Source organism: Oncorhynchus tshawytscha, unplaced genomic scaffold (assembly GCF_018296145.1).
Source record: "Oncorhynchus tshawytscha isolate Ot180627B unplaced genomic scaffold, Otsh_v2.0 Un_contig_1824_pilon_pilon, whole genome shotgun sequence".
Classification (NCBI taxonomy): Eukaryota; Metazoa; Chordata; class Actinopteri; order Salmoniformes; family Salmonidae; genus Oncorhynchus; species Oncorhynchus tshawytscha.
The window spans coordinates 1,044,972-1,070,181 of record NW_024609829.1 but is presented as its reverse complement, the minus strand read 5'-3'; the positions used below and the strand labels follow the sequence as shown (position 1 = coordinate 1,070,181).

At 43.4% G+C, this 25,210-nt stretch overlaps 1 protein-coding gene across 13 annotated transcripts in view; it reads left to right on the top strand.

The window, feature by feature from the left end:
* The first annotated feature begins 5,506 nt into the window (after window positions 1–5,506).
* Window positions 5,507–25,210, top strand: part of nav1b (neuron navigator 1b) — a 133,201-nt gene continuing 113,497 nt past the window's right edge. For 2 of the 13 annotated variants that reach the window (XM_024426499.2, XM_024426497.2), the window contains exon 1: window positions 5,511–5,846. The gene's annotated coding sequence lies outside the window, so the exon portion shown is untranslated. Of the gene's footprint in view, window positions 5,847–25,210 lie in introns of all 13 variants that reach the window. The other 11 variants (XM_024426506.2, XM_024426502.2, XM_042319266.1 and 8 more) reach the window with 9 other exon arrangements.

The following is a 25,210-nucleotide window of genomic DNA, read 5'->3' as shown; positions in this document are numbered from 1 at the left end:
GCACCTGAGTGAGCTGGGTGCTCAATTACACAGGTACTTTCCCGAAATGGACAACACAAACAACTGGATTCGTTATCCCTTTCATGCCCTGCCTCTAGTCCACTTACCGATATCTGAATTCTTATTTATTTTTTTATCCGTTATTCTACCAGGTAAATTGACTGAGAACACATTATCATTTGCAGGAACAACCTGGGGAATATTTACAGGGGAGAGGAGGGGGATGAATGAGCCATTTGTAAACTGGGGATTATTAGGTGACCGTGATGGTTTGATGGCCAGATTGGGAATTTAGCCAGGACACCAGGGTTAACACCCCTACTCTTACAATAAGTGCCATGGGATCCTTAATGACCACAGAGAGTCAGGACACCCGTTTAACGTCCCATCCGAAAGACAGCACCCTACACAGCTCAGTGTCTCCAATCACTGACCTGGGGTATTGGGATATTTTGTTTTAAACCAGAGGAAAGAGTGCTTCCTACTGGCCCTCCAACACCACATCCAGCAGCATCTGGTCTCCCATCCAGGGACCGACCAGGACCAACCCTGCTTAGCTTCAGAAGCAAGCCAGCAGTGGTATGCAGGGTGGTATGCTGCTGGCTGAATAAGAGAGCCTCATTGAAAATTGCAACAAGCAGTTCTGTGAAAATGTAATTTAATCAGAAGCCACTGCCAGATTTCTGGATAGGGCTGTGCTCAGAGTTTCTTGCCTTGGCAAATCGCGCTGTTAAGACACTGATGCCATTTGCAACCACGTACCTATGTGAGAGTGGATTCTTGGCCCTCACTAGCATGAAAACTAAATACAGGCACAGACTGTGTGGAAAATGATTTAAGACAGACTCTCTCCAATACAACCCAACATTACAGAGTTATGTGCATCCTTTCAAGCATACCCTTCTCATTAACCTGTGGTGAGTCATCATTCACCATTTTTGATGAACAAATAAGGTTTTATATGTAAGATGGCTAAATAAAGAGCAAAATGATTGATTATTATTATATTATTATTTGTGCCCTGGCCCTGTATGAGCTGTTTGTCACTTCCCATGAGCCGGGTTGTGACAAACACTCACACTCATTCTTATGTTTAATAAATGTATCGTATAGTGTGTGTGTGGCAGGCTTACAATGATGTCAAAAAACAACATTTGAGAGTGCGCCGACCCTGGTGCTAGAGGGGGTATGCAGCTGGAGGTTGAATGTTTGAAGGGGTACAGGACTATAAAAAGTTTGGGAACCACTGCCCTAAAGCATAGTCAAACAGAGCATACCAATGTCTAGGCAATCTAGGCAAGGGCCAAATCTAATTATGTAACAAGACAAACAGGCACAGTACCTTGATAAAACAATCACAACCACATGCCTAAAGCAGACAATGTACCTCTTATTTAAATTTTTACCCCTTTTTCTCCCCAATTTTGTGGTATCCGATTGTTAGTAGCTACTATCTTGTCTCATCGCTACAACTCCCGTACAGCCTCAGGAGAGACAAAGGTTGAAAGTCATGCATCCTCCGATACACAACCCAACCAAGCCGCTTCTTAACACAGCGCGCATCCAACCCAGATGCCAGCCGCACCAATGTGTCAGAGGAAACACCATGCACCTGGCACCATGCACCAAGCCTGCACTACACCTGGACCGCCACAGGAGTCGCTGGTGCGCAATGAGACAAGGATATCCCTACCGGCCAAACCCTCCCTAACCCGGACAACGCTAGACCAATTGAGTGTCACCTCACAGACCTCCCTGTCATGGCCAGTTACGACAGAGCCTGGGCGCAAACCCATGAATGAATCGTGAATAATGATGAGTCAGAAAGTTACAGATGCAAAATATCATACCCCCAGGACATGCAAACCTCTCACCATTACAATAACAGGGGAGGTTAGCATTTTGTGGGGGGGGGGGAGGGTCATTTTTATTCACGGAGAGAGAGAAAGCTACTCTGGATAGGGCAGGTACTTTTGTGTAATTCCTGTCCCTAGAGAGAAATACAAAGGACAGCGGTAACAGCAACATAATATTCAGTGCTGTCTAATTGTATAGTATAATGAAGTATAATGAAGCCTGTTCTTTGATGTTTTCTGTCCTCATATACAGAGATGAAGATGTCCCAATGGATGTCCCAAGACTGCAGTTGTTCTCAATCCTGGTCCTGGGCACCCAAAGGGGTGGACATGAGCAACTCATCATCAAGCTTTGATGATTTGAATCAGGTGTGTAGTGCTAAGGCAAAAACAAAAAGGGGCACCCCTTCGTGTTCCCCGGACCAGGATTGAGAACCACTGCGCCAAGAGGAAAAGGGTATGTACTTGTATACCATCGGTTATATGTTAGCAAATCTTGTCACAAAAATCACATAGCCTGCCAGAAGGGTCCGCAATTTTGGCAGCACGTGTGGCAAATAAAGGCCCTAGAAAGTGTCAAAGACTCCAGCCACCCTAGTCATAGACTGTTCTCTCTGCTACCGCACGGCAAGTGGTACCGGAGCGCCAAGTCTAGGTCCAAGAGGCTTCTAAACAGCTTCTACCCTAAGCCATAAACCTCCGGAACAGCTAATCAAATGGCCACCCAGAATATTTGCATTGCATCCCCCCCCCCTTCTATGCTGCTGATACTCTCTGTTACTATCAATGCATAGTGACTTTAATAACTTGAATAACTACATGTACATATTACCTCAATTACCTCGACTAACCAGTACCCCCGCACATTGACTCTGTACCAGTACGCCCTGTATATAGCCCTATTGTTATTTTACTGCTACTCTTTAATTATTATTATTATTATCTATGACTTTTTCTGGGTTAAGGGCTTGTAAGTAAGCATTTCACTGTAAGGTCTACACCTGTTGTATTCGGCGCATGAGACATATACAAATGTATTTGATTTGATTTCAAATACCAACTTGATGATTGTTGAGTTGCGAATGTCAGTGAAAGAGGCCCAGCCAGGCATATCGCAGTGTATGAAATTACAATCGTGGGAAAACATAGTTTAAAAGCAAATGGCTATTGGTGCAAAGAGAAGACAATGAAAAGACTCTAATCTGTTTTTTAGTTCTTAAAATGCTCAACTTCTCTTATTGACACCAGGGGAGTGTCCATTTTCTCTGTCTTTATCACTCAGCTTAGATGGACGTTCTATAATATTTGTGTCTCCCATTTTCGTAGGCCTATTAGATAGTTGCGGACAAGGTCATTTTAATTGATCTATTTGTCCATTTTTTTTTTAACCTTTATTTAACTAGGCAAGTCAGTTAAGAACAAATTCTTATTTTCAATGACGGCCTAGGAACTTTGGGTTAACTGCCTGTTCAGGGTCAGAACGACAGATTTGTACCTTGTCAGCTCGGGGATTTGAACTTGCAAGTGTCAGCAGAGTATTGGCGAACTTGTAATTTTTGTCATATTAAATAAAAAGACTCTGCTATCGTCTCCAGTCATATAAAGCAGGGTTTCCCAAACTTGGTCCTGGGGCCCCTCTGGTTGCACGTTTAGGGTGCATTTCGACCCGCAATTCTTTGTGTTCCTGCATGTGGGCACTGCTTTCCTGCAGTTCTGTTAATGGCGGCGAAGGCAGGTTTCGGCAGGCGGGAGCGAAAGGACACTGGACTCCAGTACATAGCAGGCAGGAATGGTAGCTAGCTAGCTAGGACAACGGTAGACAATAGGGTTTTGGAATAAAGGCCTGAGGTTAACACAGGCTTCAGAGGACTAATATGTTTTGTTCTATGAGATAATAGCAGTCAGTTAACATGACCTTTATGAATTATGAAGCCTTTATGTGCTTTGTGCATTTTTTTTAATAACAAGTTCTGCAAAATTCACGTTATATCATAGAACAAAGCTTAAGATCTCCTAAGCCTGTGTTTACCACATACCTTTTTTTGTCATTAGTCCAAAAACCCTACAAAAATGCCATACAGTTTCTCCATAGGCTTTGTCCAACGAAACATTGCAGAGATTGCGCCTACAAGAAGACGCCATTACTGTTTCTCTCTATGCCCACATGTAGGAATGTCCCGAATTGTGGTCCGCAATCACACACGATTGGAGAGGCTGATGAAGCGCGGGAATACAAACACAATAATCAACCGATATGAAAATGAAATGAGGAATTTTTAAAATCTACTTCGTAGGTATTTGCAAATGTCCATGACCTCTCAAACACCACACCCACTCAGATGATCAAACAGCAGATAAATTCCATGAAATATAGAAAGAAACAAATATTTGCTGGACAAAATAAACGTACACTATATTAGCGAACTGAAACCATGTGGCTAGCAAGCTAACAATAGCTTAGCTAACAATTAGGTCAGAGGTTACAAACATACATCCCACAAGGGGGTCAAATCCGTCCTTCGGTTGGTTTGAGGTTTTTTGTTGTTGTTATATATATTTTTGTTGGGGGGGGCGACAAAGTCAAAATACTTTAAAATGATTCAAACCAAATCAAAACTGCACAAATGATAATACAGTAGACCTACATTCATACCGTTTCTTGACGGTGTCCAACTCACTAATAATCACCAAAATAAAAGCTAGACAGTCAGGGAGCATTGAAAATTCCCAAAACGATGGATAGAGGACTATGTTGACAGCGAGGAAATAGAACACATTTTTAGTACGGCTCTCCGGACATCGTTGAAAACAGCATGCGGTCCCTGGGGCAAAATTAATTTGACACCCCTGAACTAGGTTGAAAAAATACAACCTTACAACAGGAAATGGGGTTGGAAATGAATGGTAAGGGGCTGAGAAAACACCAGTGAGCTAATGAAATAAGATAAATACACATGAAACTATTCAGAACTGGGAGAATTTGCAATGCTACTTTCTTACCAACAGACTGTGCTCTAATCACATAAATTGCTACAGTATGGACCATGGACCATGCCTACAGTACATACAGACTCAAATCATTGGCCACTATAATAACTAATTGTGACTAATACAATTTGATTTGATTTGATGATTATCTATGATTTATTGTCTCTCAATAGCCAGCATCCTTCTTGAATCTTGTACTTTTTGTTGCAGTTATTACAATAAAACACATAAAGCTTTGCACATACATCACTGTATCCAATAACCATAATATACACTATAATCAATGGCAATGACACATGACTATGTGCTAAGTAGCCATGTCTCATTCTAACGCCCCTTGTATTTCTGCTTAGTCAAACCTATACTGTTTATGGATCTCACTCAGTACTTCCCGTAAGGCAAACCAAGATACTATACTGATAATTTTCCTCCTATCGAAGAGGCTGAAAAAAGGTGAAACTGGTGGGGAGTAGAGGCAGGCTTATACAAGGAAGTGGGAACATCAGGCTGTAGAGAGTCCCTGAGTGGTGCTTGGTCTGTCTGCCTCCTCCAGCCTCCTCACTCTCATAGGAAGAGACATGCTATACTGAAGAAGCCTATAAATAGCTAGGACCCTGGACCAACACTAGCCCACTGTCTGTTTGTCCTGTGGACATCCGCTCCGGCTTGTAGTGTGTAGGCTACTTGTGATTGTGTGTGTGCATGTGGGGTGGGGGGTAAGTTTGAGCTTTGTGTGTGTGTGTGAGAGAGAGAGGAAGCCAGTGGAAAAGGAACTTCATGCTCTAAGGTCCATTGTTACATTGTGAAGAGGAAGAGTTGTGATTACTCATTGGATTATTTTTTATTTAAAAAACTAAAACATTTTTAAACCTTTATGTATCCAGGAAAACCCTATTGAGGACAGATGAGAGAGACCTGAGTGGGAGTGCCGATCTGCTCAAGTCCAGTCTAATTTCATGGAGCCCAGAAGATCTTGACTGGTAACCAGGAGTCTTCTTTCTGGTGAGTGTCTCCCTCTGGCATTATTTTGTAAAGCAGCTTTGCCAAGATAACCTCTCATGTACGGAAGGCAGAGCTAGTTTAGAGCTCAGGGAGGTTAGCTTCAAGACAATGTGCTTGGCACTGGATTGCAGTGACCATGATTGTTTTTTCAATGTAGTTTTGATTTGATATTTGCTTCATTGTAGCGATTGACGTTAGTTGAACAAGGTGTTAGTTGGACAAGTTTTGGTATGGGTTATTTGCCATCTTAGGTGGTTTCAAAATTGTTTAGAGACAATCGCTAGCTATTACTGCCATGTGTTAATAATCTAATAATAATCTAACATGGAATTAAATATGCATTCCACTCTAATAGATATTTTAACATCTTAAAGTCAAAACATTAAGAGCACTGATATAGGCCTATCTGCCATTATTTTATGATTACTGATAATAACTCCAGTGCAGGACGTGATGATCATGTGCATGCGGGCTGTTTAGTCAGAAGGTTATAGTCTTCCTCTGTTAGGACATCTCGGCAATCAGCTGACCCTTCCTCCCAACACATACCGTACTTTTAAACAAGACGGCTTTTGTTCCCTCGGGAACATATGGTCTGCTTCAACTAAGGTTTCAATTCTGCATGTCCAAAGTTGTCTTTCAATGTTAGGTTTTTAAAATAACACCTAGGTCTTTAAATAGGTCTTTAAAAAAAATGTATGACTTAACTACGCGCTCACATAGGCTATTTGTAATGATAATGTCATGAAGAGATAATTGGTCTAAATAAGGAAATCCATTTTAGGATACATTTCCATCAATGCATGCAATTGTCCTCAATCTGCGGAGCCAATAATAACACTGTTAGATTCATTTCTGTGGGGAAATGAGATCATTTAGTTGATTTCAGAAGCGGTCGTTGACAGACTTGTATAGTGCTGCATGGAGGACCCTCTCTCATTCAATAGTCGGGTTAGCTGACAACGTCACTTAAACGATGCGAATCATTCAGTGGGGCAGAAGGTCGTGTGTTGTTGTGATTCTAGATGGCCAGATAGCTAGCAACAATGACAAGAACCTGCCATGTGGAGAATCATAGGTGGCTTGTCTCAGCTAGTTTTATCTTATTCTTGATACAATGTCTTGTTTTAAGATGTTTTGGCTGATGTCACGTCTATGCTAATATGGCAAATAGCTAGCTAACCAACAACTGTAACAATGTATTTGAGGGACATCAAGAGCTCATTGTTTAAATGTATTTATTTTTTATTTCACCTTTATTTAACCAGGTAAGCCAGTTGAGAACAAGTTCTCATTTACAACTACGACCTGGCCAAGATAAAGCAAAGCAGTGCGACAAAAACAACAACCGAGTTACACATAAACAGATGTACAGTCAATAACACATTAGAAAAGAAATCTGTGGTTACATCACCCTGTGAACAGAATCTTGGGAGAGGTGAGTACAGACAGGGTGCTGTAAACCCCAGATAAAGCGGGGATAAAAGTTGAAGAATCCCAGGAAATGTTGCAGCTGCACCCTGGACGTAGGCTGGGGCCAATCCACCACCACTTTACATTTCCGGGATCCATCTGTACACTCCCTGCAGCGATGCTGTAACCCAGAAAGGGGATGGTGGAATTCGATGGAATTCACACTTCTCTGCTTTTACAAAAAGCTGGTTCTCCAGGAGGTGTTGGAGAACCTGCCAGACATGGAGCACGTATTCCTGGGCAGAGCGGGAGTTGATGAGGATGTCATCAAGGTAGACGAAGATGAACCGGTTCAACATGTCGCGGAGAACATCATTAACCAGAGCTTGGAACACAGTAGAGGCGTTGGTAAGGCCAAATGGCATGACCACTGGCCATGTTGAAGGCAGTCTTCCACTCGTCCCCTTCCCGAATCCGCACCAGCTGGTAGGCATTCCATAGGTCCAGCTTGGAGAACACGGTGGCCCCCTGGAGCGGCTCGAAGGTTGAGGAGATGAGGGGTAGCGGCTCTTCACCGTGATGTCATTGAGACCCCAGTAGTCTATGCACGGGCGCAGGGTTTTGTCCTTCTTCGCCACAAAGAAGAACCCTGCGCCGGTGGGGAGGCAGAAGGACAGATGAACTCTACAGCTAGGGAGTCCTCAAATGTAGGTCTCCATAGCCTTGGCGTCCGTACCCAACAGAGAGTACAGTTGTCCCCGGGGCGGAGTGGTGCCTGGGAGAATGGCAATCCTGCAGTCATATGGTCGGTGCGGCGAAAGTGAAGTGGCCTGGGCCTGACTGAACACCTCCCAGAGGTCACGGTACACTGCGTGAATGGCGGAGACGTCCGGGGCAACTTCCAAGCACCCAGGAAGACGTCCCGGGGCAGGCTGCACTGACTTCAGGCAATGGACATGGCAGAACAGGCTCCAGCCCATGATGGCACCAGCAGACAATGAGAGGATTATGTCGCTGGAGCCGGGAGAATCCCAATACCACAGGAATCCGGGGAGACTTAATGAGTAGAAATTAGATCGTCTCACTGTGGTTCCCTGACACACGTAGGTTGATGAGGGTGGTATTGTGGGTCACCCGGCCTAAAGAGCACCCGTCCAGCGCTCTAACGTCCATGGGAATGGAGAGGGGCTGAGTGGGGATGTCCAGCTTGGAAGCCAGGATAGCGTCCATAAAGCTCTCATCGGCCCCAGAGTCAGTGAGTACCCAGAGAGTTTTTGACTGATTCCACCACAGCAAAATAGCATGAAAAGGGATGCGAGCAAGGGGAGAGGAAAAGTTCTCTGTATGGCCCACCAGAGTACTCGCTCCTATCGGTGAGCCTGATCATTAAGTGGACAGGTCGAGATGAAATGACTGCTAATGCGGGTAAATCCACTGCATAGTCTGCCAAACTGCGGTAGTCTTGCAGAAGCTGGCCTTCCCGGACATCAGCACCCGACAGGTGCCAGACTCTCCATCGAAGCATTCTGAGGGAGGTAAACTGGGTACCCTGGAAACCGGGGTGACTGGGGAGGCAGCGCTGCTAACAACCCGGTTACTGAGGGGCTGGGAGGTTACCCTCATGGTAGGCTGCCTAACAGAAAACCCACAGAATTGCTCCAGCAATGTGTTCAACACTTGGTCATGGCGTTCGGCCAAGGTCTGGAAACCTTCCATAAGAACACAAAGAAACTCCTCGTACCTTCCGATGGTGGCTCCTTGGGAGGAGATGGCGTTGCGGAGCTGGTCCGAGTCTGCTGGGTCAGTCATGGCCAGTTCGTACTATCACGTTTCAGGGAAGTCCCAGATGCAGTCAGTGTCGAAGTAACAAAAGTATATTACTAGTACAGGGACAGGCAAAAGGACAGGCAGAGGTCAGTAAACCCGATAGGTTGCAAAACATCCAGAACGGCAGTCAGGCTCAGGGTCAGGGCAGGCTGGGGAAGATTGGCGACACCTGAAGGGGGATGGAGACAAGCACAATGACAGGTGAAACAGATCAGATCAGAGACTAAATATAGTTGACATGTTCTCAAAAGTCTAAGCCAACCCTGTCTGTTTTGCCGCATAGCTGCTTACACGTGGGTTTCGTTGCTAAGCAACCAACCCGTCTATTGTCCCGCAACTCTATTGCGCCATAGCTCAACTTTGTGTAGTCAGCGGGTTATTCATTAGTGCATACGTAGCAAAACATTTACAAAGGAAAAGGTTTCACAATAAAAACCACCGTTTCTAATTGGACACATTTAGGTAGTCTCTGCCAGTTTCCACCCATCTCCTTCCGTTTAGTTCCTACTGAATACACCTCAGCCGAATAGAGCAGTGGTTCCCAAACGTTTTGTAGACCCGTACCTCTTCAAACATTCAACCTCCAGCTGCATACCCCCTCTAGCACCAGGGTCAGCGCACTCTCAAATGTTGTTTTTTGCCATCATTGTAAGCCTGCCACACACACACTATACAATACATTTATTAAACATAAGAATGAGTTTTTGTCACAACCCGGCTCATGGAAAGTGATAAAGAGCTCTTATAGGACCAGGGCACAAATAATAATATAATAATAATACATTTTGCTCTTTATTTAGCCATCTTACATATAAAACCTTATTTGTTCATCAAAAAGTGTGAATAAATTACCACAGGTTAATGAGAAGGGTATACTTGAAAGGATGCACATAACTCTGCAGTGTTGGGTTGTATTGGAGAGAGTCTCAGTCTTAAATCATTTTCCACACACAGTCTGTGCCTGTATCTAGTTTTCATGCTAGTGAGGGCTGAGAATCCACTCTCACATAGGTATGTGGTTGCAAATGGCATCAGTGTCTTAACAGCGCGATTTGCCAAGGCAAGAAACTCTGAGCACAACACTTTCCAGAAATCTGGCAGTGGCTTCTGATTAAGTTACATTTTCACAGAACTGCTTGTTGCAATTTTCAATGAGGCTCTCTGGTTTAGATATTGGTAAGTGGAGGCAGGGCATGAAAGGGATAACGAATCAAGTTGTTTTTGTTGTCTGTTTCGGGAAAGTACCTGCGTAATTGCACACCCAGCTCACTCAGGTGCTTCGCTATATCACATTTGACATTGTCCATAAGCTTGAGTTCATTTGCACACAAAATATCATACAATGACAGAAAGGCCTATGTGTTGTCCTTGTTAATGCAGACAGAAAAGAGCTCCAACTTTTCTGAAGAAAAATGTGTCAATACTTTGATAACCAGCGCACTTCTGTATGTTGTAAAAGCGTTACATGGTCGCTGCCCATATCATTGCATAATGCAGAAAATACACGAGAGTTCACCACGAGATATACCACTCCACTATGTCTTCCTGTCAATCCTCTCATGTTGTTCTGGTTTCCAGAAGAGGATGTATTCCTTAATTGACCCCCCCATAAACGTAACGGACATATACCAGGAGCTGTGCCAGGCCTGCCACGTCTGTTGACTCATCCAACTGTATAGAATTCACTGGCTTGTATGCAAAGTAGTAATTGTTTAAAACAATCTCCAGCCATGTCACTGATGCATTGTGTAACAGTGTTGTTTGATGAAGGATTGTCTGTATAGTTTTTTTTTGCCTTTTCTCCCCAGCATTGTCCCAGCCATATCAACAGCAGCAGGAACAATTAAGTCCTTCACAATCGTATGGGGCTTGCCTGTCCTAGCCACTCAGTAGCTCACCATATAAGACGCTTCTAGCCCCCTTTTATTAATGGTATCTTTTCCTTTTATACACGTCTTGTACCTGAAAATCGTCTTTATTCTTGCTATAAAAGCTCCCGTGGCTTATTTTTCAAATGGTCATGTTTCGTTTCTAAATGTCTGCGCAAGAGTGAAGGTTTCCCGTGAGAGAGTAACGGTTAATGTGATTGGATGTTAATTATCTGACGAGGCTACCGGCATTTGGGCTCCCAAGTGACGCAGCGGTCTAGGCACTGCATCTCTGTGCATGGGGCGTTACTGCAGTCCCTGGTTCGAATCCAGGCTGCATCACGTCTGGCTTTGATTGGGAGTCCCATAGGGCGGCGCACAAGTTGGCCGGGGGTAGGCCGTCATTGTAAAGAAGAATTTGTTCTGACCTGACTTGCCTAGTTGTGTTGTTATTTTGCTGAACCACTAGAGGGTTTAATTTTATTTTTTGGCAGTGAAACGCACACCTCAGTTTGGGAATACCTGGAATAGAGGATATGATGATGGCTGTTTTTGCTGCAGTGTGGTGTGGCGGGTGTGGAGAGAAGCAGTTTCACTCTCAGACCAGCAGAGGGCCCCTTCTGCTTTGTGAGAGGACAAAAGCTGCCTTTTGAACATCACCGCCTCTTGAGACACACCCTCTTTCTCTCTCTCGAAGGTTAAAAGGACTAGAAATCCATTGGTTAAGGGGGGCCTTTGTCAATCCAGATAAGATGACAGGACTCTTACTTTGATATAGACACAAGGCATAGAAGGCATACAGCATGACATAATAGGAGTTAGCGTCAAAGTATGACACAGTCTTTTACTTTTAACCTTGCTGTGGAAGACAGTAATGACACTACTTCCAGTATATTGCGACCATTGTCTTTCATTTCTTACAAGGTGACTGTTTGAGTTAGTTGTTTTGAATACTAAAGGTCGTTTTACGGCTAGTGTCAGCAGGTGAAGGTGTGACAGTGATAGAACACCTTTCTGTGTCTCAGCTCAGTAGGTGCTTTTGATGAGTGTTGTTTATTCTGAGTTTGGTAGCCTACCAAGTCTGTTTCCTTCCTGTGCTGTGCCTGTAAACACAACTCGATTTGATCAAGGCAACTCGTTAGCCGTACAAGATTGGAGGTGTGAATGTGCCTGCCTGTGTGTGTGTGTGTGTGTGTGTGTGTGTTAGTGTGCGTCGGGGTGTGTGTGTGTGCGTGGATGCTTGTTCATATACATGGGTGAAATACAGTTGGTTGGCTATCATGTAAAAGCAAGAAGAGTCGTGGCTATACTTTCTCACTTGTCCTCCATTTTGATGTTGAAGCATTGTCTCCCAGCGTGAGTACTCCCCCTTATAGCTTTGACTCTAATCACTGCTCTTGTCCTGACTCACTTCTCCTCCAAAGCAGAAGAGGAAGAGGAGCCCAGTAATTACCGCAGCATCTCTAACGGTGTCATTTATCCTCCTTCGAAGTTAGTCAACCCACAAAGCAGTCAATTTTCATGTAGACAATGCTTGTTCTCTCTGATAAAGATTTGGCCTTTAGCCATTTAACTATCTGACCCACTTTCTGATCAACTTCGTCACAATACTGTATGTCTGTTCTGTGATTGCTCACAATGACACCTATGATACTGAGTTAAGTATATGCTAACCATAACATCCTACTTTTTGTGTGTGACAAAACCTGTTCTGTAATGTGTTTTTTTTTCCACCCATGATTCAGTATTTTTCCATGATTCCGTGATCCACTCTCAAACATTCCCCTCTAAGACACCGTGTGGCATGTAGATCCCCCCTCCCTCCAGTGCTGAATATGACATGGTGTGGTACAGTACGCTTTTGTTGGCACTATATCACTGCCTCTGAAAATGACTCCTTGCGCTGACGCCTCATAGTCACCCCATTTGGCCCAAATTCAAAGTGAGGGCCGTGATGATGAGTGTGTGCCCGGCGGGCAGCAAAATACAAACATACAGCGACAATGAGAATCAGCCCTGCCTCCGTTCTCTCCGCTCTGCCAGCTCTTTCAGTGACTCCGGACTCACAGAGGAGTAAGTGCCTCTGTGGCTGACAGGGCTTTCAGTCACAGGTGAAAATGGACACATACCACATCTAAGAGCATCTTTCCCTAGCAGGTAAAACTTTGCATTCCTTTGCTGTAGGCTAATGTACTGTGTATTAGAGAGTAGATTGTTAAAAGCTGGACTGGGGCCAGCGGGTCCATTTGCAGAGAGTAGGGAAGCTTTGCTGCAGAGTGTACTGTAGGTACAAACTGCAGCAGGGAAATTGTCGGGACGGAGCATTGTTTACGCAGGCAGAAGACGGACATCCTCGTAGATCCAGACATTGGACAGAGAGCAAAACTAATATGTTCCTGACTGCTGTACCACTGGGTCGAGGTGACTGCAGTGTTTTCCGATGACCCGTATTGACCGAGGCGTTAGTGGAGTAACGGGGTCGTTAGTGAGGACACACTGGATTGAAGTGCAGTGTTAGATCATTAGAGGCTGGTGCGTCCATTAGCTGTTGGGATGATGGAGAGAGAGGCATTGGTGAGGCACACCTGAAGAGTGGCTCTCACGTCAGTGTGTTGTCAGCTGTCTGCACCTCTAAGGGTCACAGCTACCCTGCACCTGACTGACAGGTTAGTTCAGCCCAATATTTCAGGTGCTAAATTGGAGGTAAGTTTAAGGTGTTGTTTTGTCCGATATTTCTGATATTACTTCTCTGAGTTTGTGAGGCTTTGAAAAGCAGCAGATGTTGCTATTATGTAGAGCTTAGCAAAATACCACTGCCTTGGAGGCATGGACATGACACAACATCCTAAACCTAGACCTAAAGTATGTGTCAATATAGGCTTGAGCGAAAAAAAAACAACAGACACCCCTTAACTATCTTGTGTTTAGTTGTTTTAAAAAGACTATATTCCCTTGTCTCTCCATTTGATATGCTATGTGAATATGAAGGCTATGGTTCATCGTTTTATGCATGGCTTTCTCCCGATCAAAAACCATGAACGTAACGGAGTTCCATCTCAAAAAGTTATTTGAATAACCTAAAAATGTAAGGTAGCCAGGGGATTAATAACAAGTAGCCTATAGAAAAATAGAATGACAAGTTGAATACATTTTAAGCTTATTAAGAAAGAAATTATCCATGCGGGTAATGGTTAATAAGCTATCCTCATTCCTCAAGGCTGGCCTAACATAACAGCTTAAAAAAAACGAGTTCAAGCTATGAACAATAGCTTTGAAGGCTGAAACGTCAATCTTTTAAACTTGCATAATAAAAACAGTAGTTTTTAATGGTGAGCGAGTGTTGCGCCTTTTCTTTTCCAATGATGCTTACAGATTTTTAGGTTGCACCTTGACTCACGTTGGTTCATCGCCCTATATTTCTTTCCAGTAGCTTATTTCTCAAATATTCTAGCCCAGAAAGGTGTTCTCCTGAAGTTGTGGCTTTCAAAAATAACAAGAATGAAAGTCTATAATCCATGTCTAGGCAAAGACTACCCTCAAGCACAGCTTTATTATAGATAGACCAATAACATTATTATTTTTCTATTATTTTAGGAGGCAATTATTATCCAGGGAAGATGGTAGACTGCTTTTATCCAGCCCATGATGTCACTATGGTTCCTCATCAGTCACTGCTCCATCGCAGGCAGGCAGGCAGGCAGCAGGCAGGCAGGCAGGCAGGCAGGCAGGCAGGCAGGCAGGCAGGCAGGCAGGCAGGCAGGCAGGCAGGCAGGCATTATCTTTCATCATGATTCATCCAGTTGCATCCGATCTTCGTGCTATAGTGCTGTAGTGTTTTTGGAGAAAAAAAAGAGAGAAAAATTTGGGTTGGCCAATAGGGGGAGATAGCATCGTACCAGTGTGCCCAGTGAGTCAGCTCTATTTGGCCTGACTAGGAAAATGTATAACTTTCGATTTTAGTATCAACTTTAAAATGCTTCCCTCCCTGTGAGACCTGTTATGAATACAGTATGATGAATTAGGCCATGAAGACAAAAAGAGGGAGGATGCAAACTGCTGATAGTAAGCAGAATAGAGCTATGATTCCACATGTATTTTAGAACTCAGGAGAACACATATTATTTCAATTTGGACATGAAGAATGGGGAGGAGGATTAAGCCAAATCTACTCCATTACATAAATGATGCTCTGTTCTCTTTCAGCCCTGGATTCACTTTAGGGTTCTGTTGTAAGTCATTATGTATATGAAATATTTCTTGGACTACAGACTTGAGGACTAATCTAAAATACACACACACATACGCACACACACACACACGCACGCGCACACGCACGCATGCACGCGCACACACGCACACAGCATCGTTCGCACTCTCATACAGACCTCAGACAATGCCTGGGGTCACCAGTGGGTTGTCATATGGCCATCATGAGTTCAGCTGTAGACAGACAAAGAGCTGAGGACATGGCCGAGCAGAACTAATTCCCCTGGAGAAAGTCTGATTCCATTTTAGGCGCCTGTTGTTGCGCTGGATACAGGGAGTCTTAAGGGTAGCCTTGGAATATACACATGTGTTGTTTGGTTAATATCTTGTTATTAGACAAGCAACATTGGCCACAGATTTTCATGCTAAAATAAAACAAGTAAATATGTGTTTCCATAAATGTACTTGTTGCGGATAAAAGGCTCTGCGTGATGACATAGTGCACATTAAAATAACTTTTGCAGTTAAAAACATGGACCCCATAAAAACGCAACATGTTAAATGGGTTTCCATCATATTTTCAAATCTGTTGATTGTTTTGTCACAACAAATGCTGCATTATCTAACGAATGAGCACACTCTGGTTTTGGCACGAGTGCTTTAGACAACAGCTCGCAGAGACAGTGTAAGTAGGCCACCTACATGATGAGATTGTTATAGATAAGAGAGAGATTATTTATATTTGTCAAACTGCAGCAAATTTATCGATCATCATGTCAGCATTGATCATCATGTCGATCATCAAGACCCTTGATATTTAATTGAAAGGAGCATCAAGCTCATCACCATGCATTTTCACCACCCTGTGAAATTCTTCGTAACTTATTTCATATGTAGCCTAATAAACTGCATGCTTTCCAGAGTCGTAGTGTTGACTAAAACATATCATTGTGTCACTCTAATACATTTTACTTACACAAAGAGATCCCACCTTGTCTAGCGTATTTTGTCGACGTTTGGAAAGTTTACAGACAAATTTGCACAGACAAATTTGCTGTTTCCATCAGGCCTGTACTTTACTCGCATAAAAAGGTTGGATGGAAACCTGGTTACTGACAACATCCAACAAATTCAAGATGTGAGGGTAGGGGTGGAGTCAATATGTGAGGGTAGGGGTGGAGTCAATATGTGAGGGTAGGGGTGGAGTAAAGGTGTGAGGTTAGGGGTGGAGTCTAAATGTGAGGGTAGGGGGAGTGGAGTCAATATGTGAGGGTAGGGGTGGAGTCAATATGTGAGGATAGGGGTGGAGTAAATATGTGAGTCGTTAGGGGTGGAGTAAAGATGTGAGGTTAGGGGTGGAGTCAAGATGTGAGGGTAAGGGTGGAGTCAAGACGTGAGGTTAGGGGTGGAGTCAAGATGTGAGGGTAGGGGTGGAGTCAATATGTGAGGGTAGGGGTGGAGTCAATATGTGAGGGTAGGGGTGGAGTCAATATGTGAGGGTAGGGATGGAGTCAATATGTGAGGGTAGGGTTGGAGTCAAGATGTGAGGTTAAGGGTGGAGTCAAGATGTGAGGTTAGGGGTGGAGTCAAGATGTGAGGTTAGGGCTGGAGTAAAGATGTGAGGGTAAGAGTGGAGTCAAGATGTGAGGGTAGGGGTGGAGTCAAGATGTGAATGGTAGGGGCTGGAGTCAAGATGTGAGGTTAGGGGTGGAGTCAAGATGTGAGGGTAGGGGTGTAGTCTAATGCATACAGTAACATCAGTCATGTTTATGTATAGGATGTATCATTATGTCATGCTTGACTTTTTGTTTTCATTGTCAGAGATTGAATCACTGGTTGTGGCTGTCATTGGGCAACCCCATTGAGGGGCTGAGGGAGGGATTGAAATATAGATTTGACATTTTCTAAACCCTAATATTCAGTGTGCGCTAGAACTGGGCCGTTACAAAAACAAATGTGCTCACTCTCTGGCTGTTAATAATCTTGCATCGAGTGGGAAGTCTGATCTGCTGTAAAACTCTGTCATTCTTTTCAGTCAGGCGAATGCCTCTCTCCAAACGGAAACCAAGCGTATAGTAATCTCTGCTACGCTAAGCCAAATGTAATCATGTAACAAATTTAAATGGATCAGTTCGACACAGCAGGAAGAGGAAGGGAGATTAATTATGCGCAGGATTTGTCAGATCCATATCAAATGGACTGAGAATGTACTTAATACACTGAACAAAAATATAAACGCAACATAACATGTAAAGTGTTGACCCAATGTTTCATGAGCTAAAATAAAAGATCCTAGACATTTTCCATATGCACAGATACACATTTTTTTTACATCCATGTTAGTGAGCATTTATCGTTTGCCAAGATACACCATCCACCTGACATATATCTGATATATCAAGAAGCGTATTAAACAGCATGATCATTACATAGGTGCACCTTGTGCTGGGGACAATAAAAGGCCACTCTAAATTATGCAGCTTTGACACACAACACAATGCCACAGATGTCTCAAGTTTTGAGGTTGCGTACAATTGGCAGGCTGACTGCAGGAATGTCCACCAGAGCTGTTGCCAGAGAACTGAATGTTAATTTCTCTACCATAAGCCACCTCCAACATCATTTTTGAGAATTTGGCAGTACATCTAACCGGCCTCACAGCCACAGACCACGTGTATGGTGTTGTTTGGGCAAGCAGTTTGCTGATGTCAAAGTTGTGAACAGAGTGCCCCATGGTGGCAGTGGGGTTATGGTATGGGCAGGCATAAGCATCGAACAACAAAGAAAATAGCATTTTATCGATGGCAATTTGAATGCACAGAGATACACTGACAAGATCCTGAGGCCCATTGTTGTGCATTTCGTCCGCCGCTATCACCTCATGTTTTAGCATGATAATGCACAGCCACATGTTACTACAAGGATCTTTACACAATTCATGAAAGATCAAAAAATCCCAGTTCTTCCATGGCCTGCATACTCACAGACATCACCCATTGAGCATGTTTGGGATGCTCTGGGTTGATGTGTACGACAGCGCGTTCCAATATCCAGCAACTTCACACAGCCATTGGAGAGGAGTGGGACAACATTCCACAATCAACAGCTTGATTAATTATATGTGAAGGAGATTTGTGGCACTACATGAGGCAAATGGTGGTCACACCAGATACTGAGTGGTTTTTTGAGCCACGCCCTTACCTTTTTTTAAGGTATCTATGACCAACAGATGCATATCTCTATCCCAGTCAAGTGAAATCCATAGATTAGGTACTAATGAATTTATTTAATTTGACTGATTTCCTTATATGAACTGTTACGCAGTAACATCTTTGAAATTGTTGCATGTTGCATTTCAATTTTTTGTTCAGCATAAGTAGTCATATGGTGTGTGTATGTGTGCGTGTCTGTGGATGTTGTGAGCATTTGTCATGATTCAGACTCACCTTTCCCTTACACACACATAATTCAATACCATGTGATGTGAGGCGTCTGGCCCTGGAATGCTGCAAGGGAATACCACTAATGGCTGTTGATGTCATCCCCAGTGGAACAGACCACACCCATGCACACAGTCTATACAGCTAACCTTGTGGGGACACACAATTCAGTCCCATTCAAAATCTTATTTTCCCTAACCCTAAACCTAACCTGTACCAAAACCCTAACCTTAACCCTAGCTCCTAACGCTAACCCTAAAACTAACCCTAGTTCCTAAACCTAATTCTAACCCTAAAACTCATTCTAACATGAACCCTAAACCTCCTACAAATAGCATTTGACCTTGTGGGGACTAACAAAATGTCCCCAATTGGTTACATTTTTGGATTGTTTACTATCATAGTTAAACACATCCACACACACACACACACACACACACAGACACGCACAGACATCTCACTGCACTTCTTCTGAACTTCTGAAGTAATCTCAATGTCAACTGTGATTATGGGAGGACTGGACTGAAATAGCAACCTGTGGTAACATCTAGTGTATTGCAGAGGCAAGCTATGCTGCTTCAAGCATAAACTGAATCTACAAAACATTAGGAACACCTTCCTAATATTGAGTTGCACCCCTTTTTGCCCCCAGAACAGCCTCAATTCGTCGCGACATCCACGGGGTGATGAATGCATTCCACAGCGATGCTGCCCCTGTTGACTTCAATGCTTCTCACAGGCACTTAAATCTTTTGTCTTGCCTTATTCACCCTCTGAATGGAACACATACACAATCCATGTCTCAATTGTCTCGAGGCTTAAAAATCATTCTTTAACTTTTCTCCTCCCCTTCATCTACACTGATTGAAGTGGATTTAACAAGTGACATCAATAAGGGATCATAGCTTTCACCTGGTCAGTCTATGGCATGGAAAGAGCCTGTGTTCCTAATGTTTTGTACTCTCAGTGTATACTTTCTAAGATGTTCCCTCAAGGGCAAACTAAACTGTATGCTTCATCTACGTATGTCTGAAAATGTAGTTTCTGAATGTTTGCGGCAAACAAGGTGCTACTAAGTGTATCATTTGTATAACGGACGAAGGTCTCCATTAGCCTCTCTGACTGCCACGTCTCAGTGATGCTCACCGCCACACCCTGTGTGTCCGGGCCAATGTGGACTCTGGTTTGGGCCGTCTGGTCCAGAGACACGCTCCAGTGGTAGTCTTTCCACCCTGACAAACCCAGAGTCTGGACACGTGTTTGCCTTGGAACCTTCAATCTGTTTGGCATGTGGTGTTTTTCATGGAACTCTCATAGGAAGTGTCCCAAATGGCACACTATGTAGTGCACCACCGTTGACCAGGGCTTTGGTCAAAAGTAGTGCTCTATATAGGGAATAGGGGTCACTCGAAACACATCCATCGACTTCTCATTGACCAGCTAGAATAGCTCGGGTTACAAATCAGAGAATTTGTGGTGGTGAGGTGAAGTGAAGGATGTTTATGTATAACCTAGTCTTAGACATTACCCCTCAATATAATAACATGGTAGTATATGGAAATATCTGTGGCAGAAGTGATAGCAGCTTGGAAACGGGTGTGTGGATTCCTCCAAGAATGGTGTGTTCTATCACATCCAATCCATCTTATTATGTACTTCAGAGGAGACTGCTTAGTTCTCAAGGCACACCTCCGGATGGGGCATGTGATATGTCCATAACGCAGTCTGACAGTTGATCAAGACGGTAGAGATCTTGCCAGCATGACGATGAAGAGGAAGACATGACAGTAGGATTACTGAATGCATAAACTCCTTATGAACTATAGCATTACTCAAAGGGAAACTCTGAGGCAATAATTCAGGACAACCAGGGAGAGTCTCATCCACCTCTACCTGCACAGAGAGGATCACATGTTTAAATTTGATATGCGTGAACTGAATCTCACTGCCACTGCACCTTATAAGGTAAACTAGATGCAGAACGGCAGGTATTCAATCTCCAGTGCTCCTTAAAACACTGTTGTACTATTCTGTATTCTACTGACCTACTTGTCAGCCCACATACAGATCTGTAGGCTAAGCACCACAGAACGATTGTCCCACGCCTACACTCTCTGCAGCATCCATGCTCACTGCACTCACTGCACTACAGCGTCATCCATTACTGCAGTAATAGTAAGAGTTCAATAGAGAACTGTGTCAGTTACATAACATGTTGACTGCAGTGGTCTTGCTTGTTTTTGTGGGATGTCACAGTGTTGGTTGGCACTGGCAGCGTGTACTTTCTCTCCTCTGACTACTGCTTTTAAAGTTTGGCCATTTTGGATTTGGCAAATCTTCCTTTGAAACAGACTTGTTTGTGATGAAGTGGGAAATAAATGTGGAAAAACGAGTCAATGGACAACGAACAAGGTCACCGGTGTCTCTAAATTCCTGTTTAAGTTAGATAACTGAAATAATGACACCTCTACCTTTCCTTGCTTAATGGATTGAGGGATACGTAGTTGACTGAGGCTGCATGTGCGCTCTGTAGGAGAGGCCTTTGAAAGTCTGTGTCATCATTGGACATGAGTTGCTGCCCTGTAAACTGCCCTGCAGCATGAGCTCAGCTGGGCGGCAGTGATATCATCACCATGGCCCAGGGCTGGATAGATTAGACCTTTAAAGTGACTAGTAAGGAATAAATTCCCCTTCTTAACTCACCCTCCCAAAGCCTGCAGTGGCTATGGCAGACAAAGTTCCAGGACTAATCCAACATATGCTGTGGGAGCTTAGAATTCCACTCAGTATTTAGTGTTTAAAATGGATTAAAACCCTTTTAATCGTGAACTAATTAGCAGTGATAACTGCTTAGATAGACATGTGTGTCTCTATATGGCTGAATGTTGCAGGGCGACAAATGCAAAATGGATGACATGTCAGGAAAATTGTTGCAGCTCTCGTTTATATTGACTCTTACTTGCCTTCATAAGATGCCAGTTTCAGCCAATCTATACTACCTTTCAAAAGTTTGGGGTCACTTAGAAATTTCCTTGTTTTTGAAAGAAAAGCACATTTTTTGTCCATTAAAATAACATGAAATTGATAAGGCGTACAGAGGTCCATTATCAGCAACCATCACTCATGTGTTCCAATGACACGTTGTGTGAGCTATTCCAAGTTGATCATTTTTAAAGGCTAATTGATATTTTGTTGTACTGATTAAAGAAGCAATAAAACTTCTTTAGAAGTCCGTGTCTGCATGCACGCACACACATGCAAACACACACACATTCCTTCAGGAGAGTGCCTGCTGCATAGCTGCCGTAATTGCATTAGAATGCATGACGGATTGAGGACTGAGCTTGACTAGCTTGAGTGAATGAGGCACAATTGGATTAGTAGCGATCTGTTCTGGGAAACGGAAGGGCTGGCACACTGGTCTCCCAGTATCTGTTATCTAGGTGGCAGTGATGGGAACACTGGGACCCAGCTGTGGACGGGTGATCCTGGTGGTACACTTTGGCCTGTCCTGAGTCTCATGGCATGTCTCTTTTTCGCCTCTGTGGATTTAGATGTATCATCTGCTGTGACTTATCCACAGCACAGAGAGAACGGACGGAGTTGTTTTAAATTTGTCTATTTTACACTATTGTAAATAATTAGCTTACATAAACACACATACAGTGCAGTCAGAAAGTTTTCAGACCACTTTACTTTTTCCAAATTTTGTTGTGTTACAGCCTTATTCTAAAATGGATTACATTTACATTTTTCCTCATCAATCTACACATAATACCCCATAATGAACAAGCAAAAACAGGTTTAGACATTTCTGCAAAGGTATACAAAATAAAAAATAATGAAATATCACATTTATATAAGTATTTAGATCTTTTACTCAGTACTTTGTTGAAGCACCTTTGGCAGCGATTACAGCCTCAAGTCTTCCTGGGTATGACGCTACAAGCGTGGCACACCTTTATTTAGGGAGTTTCTCCCATTCTTCTCTGCAGATCTTCTCAAGCTCTGTCAGGTTGGATGGGCAGCGTTGCTGCACAGCTATTTTCAGGTTTCTCCAGAGATGTTCGATCAGGTTCAAGTCCGGGCTCTGGCTGGGCCAATCAAGGACATTCAGAGACTTGACCCAAAGCCACTCCTGCGTTGTCTTGGCTGTGTGCTTAGGGTCGTTGTCCTGTTGGAAGGTGAACCTTCACCCCAGTCTGAGGTCCTGAGCTCTCTGGAGCATGTTTTCATAAAGGATCTCTCTGTACTTTGCTCTGTCCATCTTTCCCTCCATCCTGACTAGTCTCCCAGTCCCTGCTGCTGAAAAACATCCCCACAGCGTGATGCTGCCACCACCATGCTTCACCGTAGGGATGGTGCCAAGTTTCCTCCAGATGTGACATTTGGCATTCAGGCCAAACAGTTCAATCTTGGTTTCATCAGACCAGAGAATATTGTTTCTCATGGTCTGACAGTCTTTAGGTGTCTTTTGGCAAACTCCAAGTGGGCTGTCATGTGCCTTTTACTGAGGAGTGGCTTCCTTCTGGCCACTCTACCATAAAGACCTGACTGAGTGCTGCAGAGATGGTTGTCCTTCTGGAAGGTTCTCCCATCTCCACAGAGGAACTCTGGAACTCTGTCAGAGTGACCATCGGGTTCTTGATCACCTCCCTGATCAAAGCCCTTCTCCCTCGATTTACTCACCCGGGAGGCAAGCTCTAGGAAGAGTCTTGGTGGTTCCTAAATTCTTCCATTTAAGAATGATGGAGGCCACTGTGTTCTTGGGGACCTTCAATGCTGCAGAATTGTTTTGGTACCCTTACCCAGATCTGCGCCTTAACGTAATCCTGTCTCAGCGCTCTACGGACAATTCCTTCGACCTCAAGGTTTGGTTTTTGTTCTGACATGCACAATCAATTGAATTTACCACAGATGGACTCCAACCAAGTTGTAGAAACATCTCAAGGATGATCTTTGGAAACAGGATGCACCTGAGCTCAATTTTGAGTCTCATAACAAAGGGTCTGAATACTTATGTAAATAAGGTATTTCTGTTTTTATTTATTTTTTATACATTTTCACAAAATTCTAAAAACCTGTTTTCGCTTTGTCATCACGGGACATTGTGTTGCAGATTGATGAGGATATTTTGTTGTCGTTGTTGTAATACATTTTTTGAGTAAGGCTGTAACGTAACAAAATGCGGAAAAAGTCAAGGGGTCTGAATATTTTCCGAATGCACTGTACATACAACAATGTAGGTCTCTCTTGGGAAATGCAAGTTGTATCTCAAAAAGGCTAACCTCGTTAAGTACAACAACACAAGTATGCACAACTATGCTCCAAGCGCTTCCTGTGTTTGCAGGCAGACAAACTGAATCATTGTGTTAACCCTATTATAGCCCTATTATATTTATTGGTTAGTGAACATAAGGAATATTAATCCGATTCTAGATCCCGTTTCATCATGATTATTAAACAGCAGAACAATAGATGCCAATGATCCTATTACAGTAACACTTAGACCAGAATTATGATAAGTATGTGAAACACACCGCGGGCACTTCTTTCTTTCCAACAAGCTCATTTTCCAATCACTCGAGCGATGGTTATCACGCGACAGAGATGTGAAAGGGATATAGAGGAAGCCAATGCCTTTCTGCTGGAGGCCATGTTGAAAGACAAAGCAGAGCAGTGAGCCGTCATGGAGATACAGCGTCTCAGCCCCGCTCAACCACTGTCTTCTCACTGGGGGCTTTGAGCCAAATGTAAGGCGAGACACAGTGTTGTGATGCTTCCGCCTCTGACCCCCCAGTCTCTGGGACTCTGATCAGAACTTAGGAAATGGATCAAGATATAACGTTAGTAGACAATGTCATTATGAAGTGGTGCTCGCCTATCGCCTAGTGGTCAGCTCTAGTGGGCAGTTAGGTGTGACTCTGGAAAGTATCAATGGGGAAGATGTTGCTAATCCAGTTTTATCAATGGACTTAAATTGCTGTGACACACTCATCATTATAGTGTAAAACTCAGCTTTGCTTGAAACTCAGCTATGCTTGAAACTGAAATTCACAGTTTGACAACTTTGTTCAGCCTGCTGCCACAGACGTCACTTGATCAACTGGTTGTAATGTAGAATTCGATCGATGCAAGCTGATTGGGTCAGATTGGGTCAGTTTCCTGTATTGGTCAATTTCAGATGATGGGATTAGCTATTGAACTGAAGAAGAGCTACAAGCAACTGGTCGAAAGCAGACATTTTTTTTGTCAGACGGTGTATAGTTAGCAATTTTCCAGGATGCTTGTTTATTAAAATTAGCCACTTTCATGGGTGATGTATAAACATTTGGATTACAAGAGAGCAAAAAATGAAGACCACTACACTTTTCAAATATCACATTGGGAATATTAAACCATGGAAAGTTATTTCTAATTACACCCTTTTCAATCCCGTTGATCTTCAAGATCTGAATGACTGTTTGGAAATCCAGGACATTACAACCCTCATCTGAATATCACCTCACAATAGTTTTTGTATTTTTTTATATTCTGTTTTGTTTTTCCATGTGAATTTTAACACGACTTAATCAAGAGCAGTACAAGTCTTAGGTTCAACATAAAGAGA